This window comes from Panthera leo, chromosome A3 (assembly GCF_018350215.1).
Source record: "Panthera leo isolate Ple1 chromosome A3, P.leo_Ple1_pat1.1, whole genome shotgun sequence".
NCBI classification, from domain to species: Eukaryota; Metazoa; Chordata; class Mammalia; order Carnivora; family Felidae; genus Panthera; species Panthera leo.
The window spans coordinates 77570766-77588627 of NC_056681.1; positions in this window are offsets into that span (position 1 = coordinate 77570766).

Sequence of the window (17862 nt, forward strand, 5' to 3'; positions counted from 1 at the left end):
CCACAGTAAAAAAATACGTAAGAATAGGAAACATCAAGTTTATAACTATAGTAAATTAATATTTTTAAGAAATCATTCAAACTTGAGAAAGGGAGCCACAAACTCAATTTTATTTTTCATAAAATTTTTAGAAAATAGTAATGCAGCTTATTTTGGTTTACACTGTAAGTCTCCTTCAGAAAAAAAATCAGACCAATGGAAGTATATTTCACTGCATCATTTTACATTTCTTGGAAATGTTAAGTCATTTGAAATACTTTCCTACTTGAATTAGGCCCTAGGCCAAAAGTTTTGTTTTGTAACTTTCTACTTCTCCAATTGATAAAATTTTTTTCTGATAATTGTTCCCAAAGTAATTCTTGGGTTTGCATTATTATTTTCAAAGACCTCTGAAAAAGGAATAGGAAACAAATAAACAAAAATGTTGGCTCTCATAAGTTTGTCAACATACATGTGTCTTTAAATTTAACCAAAAAAAAATCCATTTGAAACAAAACCATCAAAAGCTGTTTATTATCAGGAAAAGTGTTTTGGAGAATTTAGGAAATAGCTAGATACAGTTAATAGGATTTGGACCATAATCTAATCCCCTTAATATGGATATCTCAGACAAAAAAGTTAAATTGAATTAAAATACATGAATAATAGGTCTAATTTGGCATTTTGTAACTTGCCAGAGAGGGAATTGGGATCCTTAGGATCTCTGAATCCTGGTTCCAGTGGCAAGGATAATGTCTATAAGCACCAGTCTCTTTTTATACAAGAGTTTATGACTTGATTCCAAATATGTGAAAATATAGATGGGCAAAGTTATATATAACACTGGATAATACCCAGAGCTGATGAAGGTGTAGAACAAAATAAAATAAACCAATCTACTGATATACTCAATGTATTTGGAAACATTTGGCATCACCTGGAAAAGTTGAACATGTGTATGTATATCTTTCCTTGAACCTTTGCTAAACAGACAAACTCTTAGGCACCAAAAGACATATGCTGGAATGTTTATAGTAGCATGGCTCATAGTAGTCAAAAATAGTAGGAAAAAATAACTATCCACAGGCCAAAAAGTGAATACAGTTATTGTCATATATTTATATAAGAAACAGTAAATAATGGTGAAATGAGTAAAATACAACTGTAAGCATCAGCACGTATGAATCTTTAAACACTACTGTTAGATGCAAGAAAAAAGTTACCAAAGAATATACACACTAGACGTGATTCCATATGTATAAAGTGCAAAGATAAAAGATTATTTAGGGATATAAACAAATGCAGTGAAGCTATAAAAAAAATAAAACAATTACATGAAAATTTAAGTAGCTGTTCTCTCTCAGAGAGGAGGAGAGTCATTGGTAAAGGTTATTGATACGAAGTAGGTGAAAATCTCAAAAAGACCAACATTCATGTGTCGAAGCCCTAACCCCCACTACTTCAGAGAGTAACTATATTTGGAGACAGGACCTGGAAAGAGGTGATTAAGTTCAAATGATGCTCTGAGAGCCCTAATCCAATCTAACTGGTATCCTTATGAGAATAAGGACTTTGGACACACGTGGACACCTGGGATGTGTGTGCACACAGGAAAGCCCATGTGAGGTCAATGAACAGGTGGCCGTCTGCAAGCCAAGTGAGTAGCCGATACAGAAATCAAACCTGCTGACACCGTGATGTTAGCCTCCAGAACTGTGAGAAAATAAATTGCTGTCGCTTGGGTGTTTTATATGGCAGCATTAGCAAACTAGTATTAGTTGGAAGCCAAGGTGGGAAAACCGTAAAAAAGAGTAAGAAAATATTTCCACAAAATTTAAGTATCAGTTAATTCTTGTTGGGGAAGGAAGTGTTCGGTAAAAATATGACTGATAAGAACAGAATATATGCAAAATCTCTAAAAGATCATGCAGCATAAGAAGAGAAGGGCAAAGTCATGATTCTGGAATTAGAAAACAGTAAGTAATGATTCTGAAGGCAGGGTGGAGGAAAAAGACATACAAAGATAGGAAAAACCAGAAAAGTGGATTGTCTTTGAGAGTCAAGAGAGAAGAGGGTTTCAACAGTCTGTGATGTCAGAAAATGAAGACTAAAAAACGCTCATTAATTAAGTTATCTGAAAGTCATGTGGCCAAATTTTAGAGCAGTTTCAGTCAATCAGCAGGGGCAGATGCTGGTCAACGTGGGTTGCAGATGATAGGTACAAAGATACAAGATTTTACACACTCCTTAAAGAAATTGACTGTGGAGATAAGATGTGAGCCAGGGCAGTGGCAAGTGGGGAAGGAAAGGCTTTGTTGGTTTGCTTGCCTGTCTGTTTTAAGACTAAAATTTGAACATGGATTTAATGAAAGGAAAAATTAATAGAGAAGAGAGGGAAAGCCTCATCAGAACATAAAAATGAACTTCCTCTCTGGCTAAGCATTGTTAATATTTGAATGAACAAATTCTCACAGAGATTAGAAGGATACACATTTATTTGCTTTTGAAATGAATGCCAGACATCATGTACCCAGTGAATAACAGTCTTGAAAAGCCAGAAGATTGTGACTGTCCAAACTGATGTTTTGTACTTGGTATCATACTTCAGAAAAGAACTCTGACTTTTCTCCCATCACTTCCAGCCTGGTTCAAAAAAAAATAACCTTCTGTTTCTGAAGGCAAAGCTAAGGGCAAGTTACTTTGTTCTAATTATGTGGGCCCTTAGACAGGGAACATGAATTCACCGGAAAGAAGTAAAAACAAAAGCAAGCTTACAGGCAATTCCCACTACTTCTATACCTCCAAGACAAAGTAAAGGCTTTCAATGCAGAAGAGAGCAAGGGCCAGAGGCTGCACACTGCAGGTTTCAAACTGGTCAAGGTGAAATCATGGTCAAGATGCCAAGATGGTGTGGGCAGTGAGGGAAGAGGGGTTAACACCCCAGCAGCCTGCAGGGTCCCTCTTTGAACAGCACTGCCTCAGCCTTTTCCAATCAGGACAGCAATCTGATGAGCAGATCTAAGTATATGGAATAGTAACTTCATGAAACAGAGCCTGACAAGCTGCTCAAGGAAGACTGCTTCACTTTTGGCGGACACTTAACTGAGTAGAGGAGGGCCTTTCATTACAACAACCAGGCAATCACAGGCTAAGCTCCCCATATACTAATAATCCACAGATTCCCTGAAATTGTAACCTAAAAATTATTCTCTGATAATTCAAACATAGCACAGGCCTAGTCAATTTGCCACATAACAAAGTTATATCATCTTTTTAATAAACTTTATAAACCAAAAGCATCATCTAATTTTGAGGACAATATATTGACTCCAAAGAAAATCCTCCTTCAAGGTAGAATTTGGTGAAGTGCCCCAACTTCTCAAGGAGGATTTTATTAGGAATCATTATCAGTGAGGCCTTCATTTAAAATGGTAAGTTCAACTGCCAAAAGATGCATGTGTACGAACACAATTGTGGAAGGCAGAATTCTAAGAGGAACCCGAAAGACCTTGTATAACCCCCCTCCTTGAGAGTGGACAGAAACTTGCTTCAAACCAATAGACCATGGCAGAAGTGACAGGATGTTACTCTTGTGATTAAATTACCTTACACATCAGAGAAAGAAGGATTTTACCAATGTAATTTAAGCACTAAGTAAGTTGCCTTTAAATATCTCAAAAGGGAGACTACCTGGGTGAGCCTGACTAAATCAGGTGATCTGCCTAAAATAATGTCTAAAGGTTAAAGATTCTTTCTTTTGCTAGACTTGATGAAACAAGCCACCATGAATTCCACAGCTATAAGGAAATGAATTCTGCCAGAAACCTAAAGGAGCATGAATGCAAATCTCCATTGAGCCTCCGATAAGAAGGCAATTCAGCCAGCATCTTGACTAGAGTTTTGAGATCCTGAGCAGAGAACCCAGTGATACTGTGCCCTGACACTTGACCCATGGAAAATGTGAGATAATCAGTGTTTGTTATTTTCAGCTGTTAAGCTTGTGCTAATTTGTTAAGAAGCAGTAAAAACCTAACATGTCAGCCAAATCGCTCCTGGGTCTTTCTTAAGCTTTCTATCAGTCAAGGTGTTAGTTATAAGCAACAGATATCAGCTCCAGTTAATTTATTAAAGGTTTATAATAGCTCACATGATCTCGAAATGGTCTGGGGAAATCAGGCTTGGAGCCTATGCAGCTAGGAATAAATTCTCCAAATGACACAGTGGGAGTGGCCCCACGGAGATAACATGGAGCAGCCACTGGGCTGCGGTGATGCTAATTCACACCATCAAATCACCCAAGCTGGATATGGGAGTCTATTGCTAAGGCCAGTGTTGCTTCTGGAAAACACATGTAACCATTGACTGCTGCCAGCCACGTGAGAATGGCATCTGCAAGATCCCTGTTTTTCCATAAACATGTTAAGAGCTTCAGAATCAATGTCTGGAGCCAGATATCTGAGCTGTGGTGCCCAGGCCATGTGCCTGAGGTAGAGGCTCTCTACGTAGCGGCTAAGAAAGCAAGTGTCTGGAATTTTGGTTTTGCATATCAGGAGGCAGGATCTGTTAAATAAGATGGGTATTTCCCAGAAAAGGTAAATGGTTTTAGATGCATGGACGCCCAAAAGAATGAAGGAATGACGTGTTTACTAAATAACTTCCCTCCCATGCCTCCCTGTCTCCCCAAATTCTCACATCATCTTCTAAAATAATTTGAGACGAGTTCAATTTCAGTAATTCTAGAAAATGGCCCTCTCCAAGCTCCCTCCCCCAAATTATATAATCCTGAGGACATTTGAAGAAACAAAGCAATTATAGCAATTATAACTCAGGACACAGCAAATGGAGATCTCTTTTATCAGAGAAGTGACTGTCTTGTTTGGTTTTCTGATGTTGTTAAATCATAGCATAAGACCTGCAGTGGTATTCGTGGAATATATTTTATTAATCTGGTAATCATATTGAATATCTGTTGCCTGGAGCGGGGCTGCCTAGGCTGAAGATACTCATCCGTGACAATTATCCCATCACTAATCATCGTTGATAAACATTGAAAATATTAATCAGCTTCCATCTGATCACAGTCTCCCATTTAACCGCAGTCAAATCTCTGTTGTTTATGTACTGGCTTCTTTCCTCCTTCATTCATTTTGCTCATTTAAAGCCTCCTCTCTTCCTGGCCTCTTCGTTCCAAACAGATCCTGACAAACAGTGGCAGGCGGAGATATATCCCCTAGTTCGAATTGCACTGACATTGAATCAAACACAACAGAGAAGAGTGGAAATATACCACCAAGCCAACCCCAAAGATAAAACATCATAGGGGAATGTGTGTGTACTATTAATTCTACTCCCAGAATAGGTCAAGAGGGCAACGGGTTGATCCCGTGGTATAGCTCAAGGGTGAGTAAGAAAAATTCCTTATTGATGTGAACAGTGCGGGTAGATTAAAGTTTAGGACACTTTCTACGGACCAAAGACTCTCCTCCAGCAGAGAGGGGAGAAAAGTGGAGAGAGGGAGAAAGTGGAGAGAGGAGTAAGAGGTGGTTGAAAAATGATATGAGGAGATAGGAAGTGTGTGTGAAGATGGTAACAGAACAAACACAGTCCACAAAAAGGAAATGTGGGATATTAAAATATTTGTTATGGCATTTGACTTTTTTTAGATGCAAGAAATATGCCCATATGAAATATATATTAAACAGAATTTGGTGCTTAACAATCTCCAGGCTCCCTGCTGGCTTTCTCACACAACTGACCCCTCTAATAGTAACAAAGGGATGCGGACAAAATAACAAAGATCACAGAAAAGTACAGCTTGCCCCAGCAATGACCCTCTACAGCCAGGTACCGCAAGAAACCCCAGCCTGCAGAATATTCCACAGACATTGTTTCCTTTCCTGCTTCTGCTCCTGAAGCAGCTGGGGGGTGGTTGGTGCAGATAAGGGGATGTGGCAAGAGGAGACAGGACATGTTTGGATATTGGTGAGTTTTTTGTTTGTGCCCGACCCCGTTGAGTACATAACCCTGAGCCGTTCCTTTGCAGTTCTCTACAGCACAAGGTGATCCAAATCCACCAGGAAGTGGGGTTTTCCAGCATTCCAAGTGAAAAGCACAATTTAGTACAATGTCAGAAGGAAAAGTCATGTATTGAGGACTTAGTTTGAGCCATGTGAAATTGTCATTTTAATAGGTCAAAAATGACCAAATAGTATCAATCTTACATGTTTCTAATCTTATTTAGATTAGAGGCACCATGAAAGATACCAAGGTTGCAGAGATGAACAAATTGGCCCTGAGCAGAGCCAGAGGGAGCATACAGCCTAATGAAAGAGATGATATTTACTCAACTCATCACACAAATGACTGTATGATTATAAACTGTAGTATATGCTTTCAACTAACTTTGCCGGGCTGTAACTGAGGGCTCAGACCTGGGAGTGAAGGTCATAGAAGGTTCACGGAAGAAGTGCAGACAGCAAGAAGAGGGGTAAGTGGGGGTGTGGAGAGACAGAGCAGGAAGCAGTCCTTCCCTCTCAGATGGTATGAAGTTCTGTGCCAAGTGTCAAGGACCAAGAAGACATTGTGCCCCCTGTGACAGCCTTCATGAAAACCATCTTCCAGTGGGTGAGATGGTAATTAACAGGCAAACAGATGTACAAACAGAATGTTCTCAAGTAAGAAAATGTGCTTACAAGAACATAAACAAGGGGTTGAGAGGGAGATTAACAGAGGGGGATCACTACAGTGGCCTAAGATGCCCCTCTGAGTAGGTGACATTTATGCTGAGACATAAGGGATGGGAAAGAGCCTTATATACAAGGAATACAAGAAAAAGCATTCTAGGCAGAGGGAACAGAATGAACAAAGATTATTTGATACAAGCAAAAACAAAATCTTAAGTGGTTCCAAAGGGTGAGTGAGGAGGAGAGAAATAGGATGACATTTGGTTCACTTAGGCATGGCAGAAGGTTTGGTATTTTATAATTATAAGTGAAAGGAAAACCCAAAAGCCCTACATGTATATAGTGCACACACATGATCCTCATGTAGCTGAGTACTTTGAATGTGTTTTTGAAGTAAAGGCAATATTCTTTAACAGTGTGCGCATTTTTAAACAAGTAATCATAATATTAACACTGAAGAGTAAGATTGGAAAAGGAAAAGCAGTAGCCATAACTATTTACTGGGCATTTGCCAAGGGCCACACCATGACTGACATGTGTTACCTCATTTAATCTTCTACCATTACCCCCACTTAAAGACGAGGATAACGCTATCCTCATAAAATGAAATACAGAAAAGTACTCATTGAATATGCCTCCATGGTGCCATTGGATTGACATTTTTGACTGATTGCATTGCTGTCCCTCTAAGTGGAAAACATAATTTAGCATAATTTTCAGAAGGGAACTACTATTTCATAATTCTGTTCCAAAAAATTGACCATTCATTTTACCAACTGAAACACTGAGCTGCAGAAGAGAAAGCCAGGGCACTATTTGAAGTTTTTCTTTTCTTTTCTTTTCTTTCTTTCTTTTTTTTTTATTGGTGAGATCTTGGGAGAAAATCTCTTGACATTTCTGGGCTTCCATTTTGAGGAGTTTAATTTAGATTCCTCCAATCAAATACAAGTCATCCAGTTAATGTGAATTTCACATAAACTGTGAATAATATTTTAGTATTAGTTATGTTCTATGCAATATTTGCCAATACCTGTCCTTTGCAAACATGATGCTCTGCGCTTTTATTTGCTAATATCTGACAAGTCTGGTTTGACTAGATCGAATGGATACGGCTGGCCCAGCAGAGCAACCAATGAGGAATTTTCAAGTCACTCGTGAAATAAGAACTGAGTGATTCACATTGTGGAAGTCTTTATTTTAAACAATTATCTTATTTCTAAGGTGTTGCTTTCTTTTATTTAATTAAAATATTTATTTTTCATGAAATGATAATATAAAATGTTGCTATTTTGTTAGTTTTTAAATTTTTTAGGAAAGTGAAAAGAATGAACTGACACATTAATCTCTGCAAATTTAAATTTGTTATTGATGTATAATTTATACATGGTGAGATGAACACCAGTGTGCAAGTTTGAAAAGTTTTTATTTAAATTTTTTTTTCTTAACGTTTGTTTATTATTGACAGACAGAGAGAGACAGAGCATGAGCATGGGAGGAGCAGAGAGAGAGGGAGACACAGAATCTGAAGATCATGACCTGAGCCAAAGTCGGACGCTCAACCGACTGAGCCACTCAGGCGCCCCAGTTCGAAAAGTTTTTTAAAAAATGCACATACCCCATTTCTAACACATAGAATATTGCTCGTGTCTCTTCTCCAATTCTCACCTACTTCCTCAAAGACAGAGATTGCTCCATTCTCAAGAAATATTCACCATAGATTGTTTTGTCTGTTCTAGACCTATCAGTAGAAGCTTGTAATAGATATTCTTATCTGGTATATTTCACTCAGCATGATGTTTCTGAGATTCATCACTGTTGTATGTTTCACAGTTCTTTCATTTACATTGCTTAGTAGTCTTCCCCTATATATATATATATACCACCGTTTCTTTATTTATCTGTTACTAGGCATTTGCCTCACTTTCAGTTTGGGGCTCTTATGAACAAAGCTGCTATAAACATTTATATATAAGTCTTTATGGAGGCATATGCTTTCTTTTCCTTTTTTGTACATAACGCAGAAGTGAAATCACTGGGTCATATGGTATGTGCATGCTTAACTTGATAAAACAAAAACAAAAACAACTGTTTCCAAGGTGGCTCTACCATTTTATATTCTCAGCAGTGATCTAAAAGTTCCATTTTCTCATATTCCTGTCACCACCTTGTATTGTCAGCCTTCTAAATTTTAATCAATCTAGTGGGTGTGAAAGAGCATTTTGCTGCGGTTTTAATTTTTATTTCCCTAATTACCAATGATACTACCATCTTTTCATGTGTTTCTTGAGCAAAATATATCATTTTTATGAAAAATTTGTTTAAATATTTTCTTCCTACTACTGTTTTAACTGCATCCCCCAAGTTTTAACGTTATGTTTTTATTATTACTTATTTAAAAGATATTTTCTTTTTGTTTTGCTTTCTTTGATTAAAGGGCTATTTGATATTATGTTGCTTCATTCCAGGAATTTGGGGTTTTCCAGATTTTTTTGGTTATTGATTAGTAATTTAATTCCGGTTTGTTCAGAGAACATACTCTGTATGATTTTAATCCTTTAATATTTATCGAGACTTCCTTTATTGTTCAACAGGTGGTCTTTATTGCTGAATAGGTCACTTGAAAATATTTTCTGTTTTGCTATTGTTATGTGGAGTGTTCTAAAAATGTCAATTAGGTTGATCCGGTTGATAAAGTTTCTCAAATCTTCCATATTCTTAACGATTTTTGTCTACTTGTTATAGCAATCAAAGTATTTATGCTCTGTTATTAGCGCATACAGATAATCTTTGTGCTTTGGTGCTGATAGTATCTATTACAATAATTTAAGTTCATCAATGTTTCCCTTTGCAGTATCTAATCTACTTTTAAGCCAAAATAGTAAATTTTATATTTCAGATATTGCAATGTTTTGTCTTTATAATTTCCATTTCTTTTCTTGTATCTTTATCATTATATTTATCTTTTCCTTTAAATTCTTTAGATTATTTGCAATAGCTATGTTAAAACCTGAATGCTAATTTCATCTGCTCAGTAATTTCTGTGTCTTATTTTGTTGATTGTTTTTTTCCTCTGTAAATGGATCACATTCTTCACCCTTCACACATTTAATGATATTTTTACTTTTTATTTTTTAGTAATATTTCTAATTGATGGAAGTTGAGATTGCTTTATTGTTGAGAGGCTAGCTTTTGCTTACTTCCTTTAAAGAGTGTTTAGTTTTGTTTTAGAAGGCATTTGATTTTCTGGCAGATCAGTTTGATCATTCCAAGGCTGATTTGAACGTCTTGTGAGAATAGATCTTAAATTTCTCTACTCCTAATCTGTGGCCTTTCTAAGGTCTCAGTGAATACTGGGAGTGTTCAGCAAGGTCTCTTCCCTCTGGCTGATCAGACACCCTACCATTGGGTTACCTCTGGAATTTCTGTTCAACCCGCAGTTTCCCAGAAGTCATTCTCCCTATGTAAATGCAGTGTAGTATTAAGCCAAAGATTTCAAAGGATCTGTATGCAGATTTATGGTGATCCTTCTTTGCACAGCACCCTCCTCTCTGGAAATCTGCCCAGCAAATTTTCTGCTGCCTTCAATTATGATCTCTGCCTCCATAGCTGAGTACTCTGCTTGAGATCTCCCTTCTTGTACCCTGATTAGGAAAGTACTTTCAGGCAGAAAGCTGGAGTAATTAGAGGGTTCATTTTATTTGTTTCCCTTTCTTAGAGATTGAAACACTGTGCTGCCTATTATCCAAAGTCTGAAAACATTTGCTTCAATTGTTTTGTTCAGTTTTATAACTTTTTTATGTTGGGTGAGGGTGGATCCAGTGCCAGTTACCCTGCTATTGCCAGAAGCAGAAGTCTTCATTCCTTCTAATATCTTGTAGTTTGTTAAGTGTTTTTCAAGTCTTGGAACAAAGGAATTTTATAATCTCTTAATAATGATGACATCTAAAACATTCTGTCATTCAAATGCTTGACAAACATTGAACACCTTCTCTGTACTTGTCATTGTCAGGTACAGGGAATCAAAGTTAAGTACCATAGGACCCCTATCATCAAGAAGCTCCCAGTCTATTTGGGAAATAAATGGAGAAATAGAAGCTACTATGCATAGTAGTTTCTAAAATATATTATCAGAAATGTAGTAAAATAGTTGATATTATGGTTATTTTGGTACAGGGTAGTGTCACAAACATGATTTTATCCCAAATGGATAAATCCCAAATGGATTGCAAGAGATGCAACCTTCCTCAGCAGGCCAGGCCTGTATACGATTTCATAATTTGGCTTCTCTCAGGCAATCCAATTTGATGACTAGTAATGAATATTATTTCCATTTCCTTCATTTGAGAAATAAGTTATCAATAAATCTTACTTTAGGATAAAGACAGAATATAAATTAGAACCACAGGAACCCAAATTTTCTATTATTTTGATGGTAGTTTTCTCTATGCCTATATGTTCTCACAAAGTTCACTCCCAGGGATCTCAGATCTCCAGGCATCTCTGGGTATACAAAGCCAGGGGTGGGATAGGCTACTTTAAAAAAAAAAAAAAAAAAAAAAAAATATATATATATATATATATATATGTGTGTGTGTGTGTGTGTATACATACACACACACATGTGTATATATATATACACATATATATATGTGTGTGTGTATACACACACACATATATATACACATATATATATGTGTGTGTGTATACACACACACACACACACACACACACACACACACACACATAGCTTTACTGGGAAACAACTTACATGTCATAACATTCACCCTTTTAAAACACAATTCAATGGGACTTTTTTATATTCACAGAGTTGTGCAAATATCACCACTATTTAATGTTAGAATACTTTCATGACCTCAAAAGACAAAACAAAACAAAACAAAAATCAAAAACCTGTGTCCCTTAGCTGTCACTTCCCACTTTCCCTTCCTGCCAGCCCCTGGCAACCACTAATCTACTTTTTGTGTCATTGGATTTTGCTCGTCTGTCATTTCATATAAATGGAATTACATAATATGTAATTTATAAAATTTATAAAAATTATTTCTAAAAATATGTGTCAACTAAATATTTGAAATATAACTATTATTTTTGTTTTTATCCCTGCTTATTTTGTCCCCGCATGTATTACAAAAAGATGTTGCTCTATTAGCTCTTTATAATTCAGTGTTTTAGAACTTGAAATACAGTTTTTATTCCTTTTTAGAAAAAAATATATAACTCATAATAGAAAGTTTCTGAATTCTACAATAATGTAACTGTGACATGATAGTCACAGTACTATAAAATAGTATCACCTAGTTTTTATTGGAGAATACATTAAAAATTAGAACTTATATTGGCAGACATGCCTCCTTCTCCGGCAAAATATCAATCAGGAGGATTTAACCCACCATCCCACCTATTGGGCAGTGGAAGCTCCAAGGCACACTGGTCATGGCTTCATAACTTGGGGAAATCTGTCACAAGTTGGATCTGGAAAAATGATGAGCTTAGCACTGAAATTTGGCATAGACCAAGGGGAGCACTTCTCAGGCAAGGTCAGTCCCTTGCCAAGCATTGTTAATATAAAAGCAAGAATACTTCCCTGAAGAATACTTCAGTGTTTGGAATTCGGAAAGTCAAGGATGAGGAGAGCATTCTTCAGTTCATTTCTTACTCTTGCTGATTTTCTATGACCCAACGCTGAGGTGAGACCTGAGTGGAGAATGAGAGTGTTACTGAGAGGAGTAACACTGAGTTGGGGAATGAGTGTTATGGGGGATGGTATAGTCTCTGTGGAAGCAAGAGATAACGGAGACTCCAGCATGGCAGGAGCAAGATAGGATTCCACAGCCACAAGTCTTGACTGGTCTCCTTGGTTTGCCGGATGGGGGCGGGGGATGTTGCGTTTTTATGTAAGGTCCAGCTGGATGTTGCTGAATTTTTCCATATTGTACCTAAAGGTAAGCCCAATGTCTGCTTGACAGTTCAACTCTGTGTTCTCAAGGGACTGTATTCAAAATGGCTGAGGGACCCAATGGCCTAATAAATCTCTGCTGCTTTGAAACAATATGATTTTGAGGAGGAAACTTTAATTGCATGTTTCATGACACTTTTACTAAAGTGCAGATTGCACCTGCATTGTGGGAACAAGCGTGTCCCATGCCTAATACTTAGTTTTGTTGATGAAAGTTACTTCACTACTGTCCCTTGCCTTTCCTGCACCTACCTATTCCTAGTGATTCCTCCATGCGCACATTTGACCTCCCATTTACCGTGTTAAAAAAAAATGCAGTCCTCAGATAGGACTTTATGTATATAAAAATTAAACAGTTATTTGACACGGGAAGTGGAGGGCTTGAAAGAGTTAAGCAAATTAAAAGGTATTCCTCTCTGGACTCAGATGTGTCCTCCCAACTGTGAATATTGTAAGGGGTACCCTAATGAAAATATAACTCCCATCGGGAACTTAAAGGCAATTAAAACAACATTAGTGTTTTTCATAACTTTACAATGTCTTTATGCATGTGATAAACCTTACTAATTATTGAAAAGTTATTTGTATTAAGATTTCAGAGCAGAGAGATAATCTGTGCAATTTAGAATCCTGAGCCATCGTCAGGGAGCTGGCTAACAGAACCAGAATTCCCTTGCCAGCATCTCCAGTTGCATCAGTGAACCTCAAACAGGATCCTTTGCTGGCAAATATTAGCTTACTGTAGTTTAAAAATAAATAAATACCTTGAGTAAATGTGCAGTGACACCAAAAATTAGTTTCCACAAACTGACTAAATATAGTATCTATTGGGAAAAGGCAAATGAGTTCAAGTGGAAAAAAAAGACCAAGTTCTAGAGTGGAGAGCATGCATTTCTCTAAATGGACGAAGATTTTAGTGTGATCTGAATGTAATCAACATTCAAGGCTCACTTCATGGAAAGAAGAAAGATAGAGGCTTACTGCGTAATTTCCATAATTCAGCTCAGTATCAATTTGGCAGGAGGAATACAGAACACCCCACAGTGCTCTTAGCACAAGCCAGACATCCAAACCATGCAACTGATTCGCCAACCCCTCTAATAAGCTAACATGTGATATGCTAACCAGGCAAAGTCTTAAAGGCATAATATAGAAAACATGGAGAGGAAGGTTGCTGAGGTTTCCAGAGTGTAATAAGGGAAGTTTCAGAGATAGAAAGGTCCCTAGAGGTTACTGAAGTACAATAACTCTGTCATTATAGGGATAAAGAAATTGAGATCCAGAAAGATCAAGTAAGTTGCTCAAAGCCATTCATTCAGTGAGTGTCAGAACCCAGGGTTAAAAGAGGTCTCAGCTTTTGGAGAAATACTTTCCCCATATAAATAATATAGGTGATGCATGGCAGAGCTATAGTGACAAGCATATCAGCAAACCAACAACCCTTCTATTATAGTTTGAAACAGTGAGTAGTATAGAGGTTGTAATCTGGGGGCAAGGTTGGATTCCTTTAGGACAACACTTGAATTCTTCAGCAGTTGCTTGATACCAGGGGCCACAAGCAGAGGATGGATATTAGCCCCAAGAACAATACCACATGAGAGATTCCAACTCAGATAACTAAGACTTGTCTGTACTTATAATCACCAGGGACTCATGATGAACTGGACCCCACCTAAGAGCCAACAGCAGAAAGAATTAGATTCCCTATAGTAACACCCCTTGCCTGACTAAAGTGTAAAATTACCATAGCCAAGCATCTGCAATCATTTTCTATGCTGGTACACCCATGACAACACAGTAGCATCAGTGTTCACTTAGTAACAAAAGAAAGCAGGGAGCAAGGAAGCCCATTTAATTTATAAAGTTCGCCAAAGTTCTCTTTAAATCCATTAAATGTGATAAGCTAGCCCAGCTGAGATCTACCAGCAGAATTAGAAGATTATTTCTTCATTGCTATATTTCACAGGGAATAAATAATCCAGAAGATTGTGAGGGTAGTTTATGATTGAGCCCAATCACAGACATTCATCAGAGAGAAGGCTCAATGAATGAGGTCTGCCCATCCCCTGTGGGCGTCTGAGGAGGACTGCAGCAGGCAGGTGTTGTGTGTGAGTGAAGAAAAAAGTTTCCAGAGATGGAGTTCCAAGTAATGACCTACTTATCATGAACAACATGCATTTATTAACCTGAAACCAATGCATCAAAAAGCAAAATATGTTTCCATTCATTATGTCTTTATTTTGCAAATTGCAACAAAGGTGTCCTGTTTTTACAAATATATGTACACACACACACACACACACACACATGTACACACACACACACTCCAACAAACATAACAAAGGGCACAGAAAAAATAAAGGAAGGCAAAACTCAACACACAGTAAGGTTGGAAAGAAATGTTCAGGGCACAGAGAGGGCTATAAGAGCAAAGCCAGGAAAACAGCTTTTGGGGAAGTAGAGCCTCAGAGAGTCAGAGAGCCCTTGACTCTTTGCCTTCTCTGTTATTCATGCTATGCCTTGTCATGAAAAAGAAAGAATGAACTGAGAGCTACAAATCAGCCTTGTGCTTATGGTTCAGGTGCATTCATATGGCTCATATTTGGACTGACCTTCACTGGATTGTAGAGTTTGTCTGTCTGGAGACACCCAAATCTCAAACCAGAAATCATGCTGCTGGGGACCAACAGACTTGGAATGAGATGAAATACTACCTTCCCCAGTGTATTAACTTTTGCTTGGTAAGCCTTCAGGCAGCATAAATGGATATGGGGATCCCATGAAGAGTTGAAGAAGTTGCACGTTTGTCTACCACTTGGCAGGCTTTCCTAGGGGGTACCTACCACCTACCACTCTCCTGTCTCTTTTATGGAAGAGGCAGTAAAACATAATGGTCAAGAACATGGACTCTAGAACTCAACTGCCTGGGTTCAGTCCTTTCTGTGCATCAGTTTCTTACTTATAAAATGAATATAATGATAGAACAATCTTTTAATTTTCCTGTGAATATTAAACGAACATGTGCATGAACCAATTACTTACCACAGGTGAAGTTATGGCCTGGTTCATATGTAATGGCAACACATTCATGCTTTCTTTCATAGCTTCCCATCTCCTTCCTAAACACAACTAAATATGTTTTCACACACATTACAGAATGGCAAGACTTCTGTCCCCTAAAGAGGAGTAGTTCAACATGATTAAGAGTACAAATGTGAAAGTAAGATAGATCGAACTAGAATACTGGCTTTGCCACTTAACTAATTCCATGATCTTAGTTAAGTTAAACACTTGCAAGGCTTAGTTGTGAATTACAGATAAGAAAACCTTACAGGATTATTGGGCAGATTAGAAATGGTTGATGTATGCAAAGTGTTTACCATGATAACCTGCAGAATAACCATTCATCAAAAGGAATTATGAAACTATTATTTTTATTATATACTAGAACTGTAGAACTACACATAAATATAGGTATCTTGCTGAAGCTATACATTTTATGAGAAATCTATCTATCTATCTATCTATCTATCTATCTATCCATCCATCCATCCCTTTAACTTTCTCCACTTTCTCCATTATTGAAATGGCAGCTAGACCATTCCATGCTTCTGCCTCAGGGAAGAGATATGACAGGAGAAAAGAAAGATAGGCTGTATTTTTCTGGCTCTGAGTTTCAAAAGCCAAGACCCTCGAGGCAACAGAAATGACTCGGTATAGACTATCAATTTGGGAATAAACTTAATGATAAAAGAACAAAACTCAAACCCTAAGGCAGTCCACCTCCTACAGATTGGGTTGAGGAAGTGATGTATGCATAGAAGTTGGTAAATCCAAAAGAAAGTGGGGTCCTGTGCCCTGTTCCCTGGGTCAAACCCTGGAGAATTACTAAAACTCTGAGATTTGCAACATCTGACAGCACAGATGACTCGTTTCCCATTATGCAGCATGGGCTAAAGGAATGTCTTCATGCTGTACATAGAATGGCAAAAGCCTAGGTCACCCCTTCAAGAGTTTACCACATGCAATGAGCACTATAACATAAAAGCAGGGAAAGCCACAGGAATGAAGACACTTGCAGAAAGAAGCAAGGGGTGCTTTAGCTGCAACCTGTGTAGTGTCTGCAGAGGACCACAGGGGAAAAAAAGGATCATACCCCTGTAAATACATAACATCAGCAATTACATACCCCCGATCATCTCTTCACAATAAGGCCATGGCACTAAGTAAGTCTCCTAGAACTTAGAAACAAACAGTCATGGGAAAGGGGGGCATCTCAAAATAAATGGCATTACAGTTCTGCCAAGTTGACAAAATAGAAAGTAAGGTGAATAACAGAAAAATAAACAAATTTCTATTTCTGACAGAGGCAACTTTTCGTCAAGACTAGAATTACCTGCTACACAGGAAAACTTGGAGAAATTAAAATGAATTTGCTCATGTCACACTGTCCTCTGTTATCCAACAGAGCTATCTCCACTCTCTTTCTAACATGATAAGAAATCTTGATCTCATTTTATATATCCACATTTACAGAAATACTCCAAATCTTGATATATTATGGGATAACTGACTTTCAAATTACTTTCAGCAAAACCTTTTTTTTCAAAAAAATCTTATGCAGAATCCCAATGAATAGGTAAACATAGAGCTTCCTTTGACTGAGGTGAGAGTAGACACAGTCTGACTCCCTTTAGACATCTCTAGTAGTAATCAAAACATCTCTAAAGAACAAGTAGAAGCTGGTTTAGTGGAAAGGCTACTGTAGTAGTCTGTTCAGGCTGCCAAAACAAAATTCCATAGGCTGGTGACTTAAACAACAGAAATTTATTTTCTCACATTCTGAGGCTAGAAGTTGCAGCTGGGACTTCAGGGCTGTAGTACCAGCAAGGCTGGTGTCTGTTGAGACCTCATATCCTGGCTTGCGGACAGCCAGGTACTTATTGTGTCCTCATATGGCCTTTATATGTGCATGCCCAAAGAAAGAGAGAGAGAAAGGGGACTGTGATCTGTCTTTTCCTTCTTATAAACACATTAGTTCTATCATATTAGGCCTCCACCCTTATAACCTCATTCAACTTTAATAGCCTCTTTAGAGGCCCTACCTCTATATATAGTTACATTGGAGGTTATGGCTTCAACATACGAACTTTGTGGAAATACAATTTAGTTGATAATAGTCACCTTACTGAAAGTTTAGAAACCCAGGAGGTACTCGCAAAT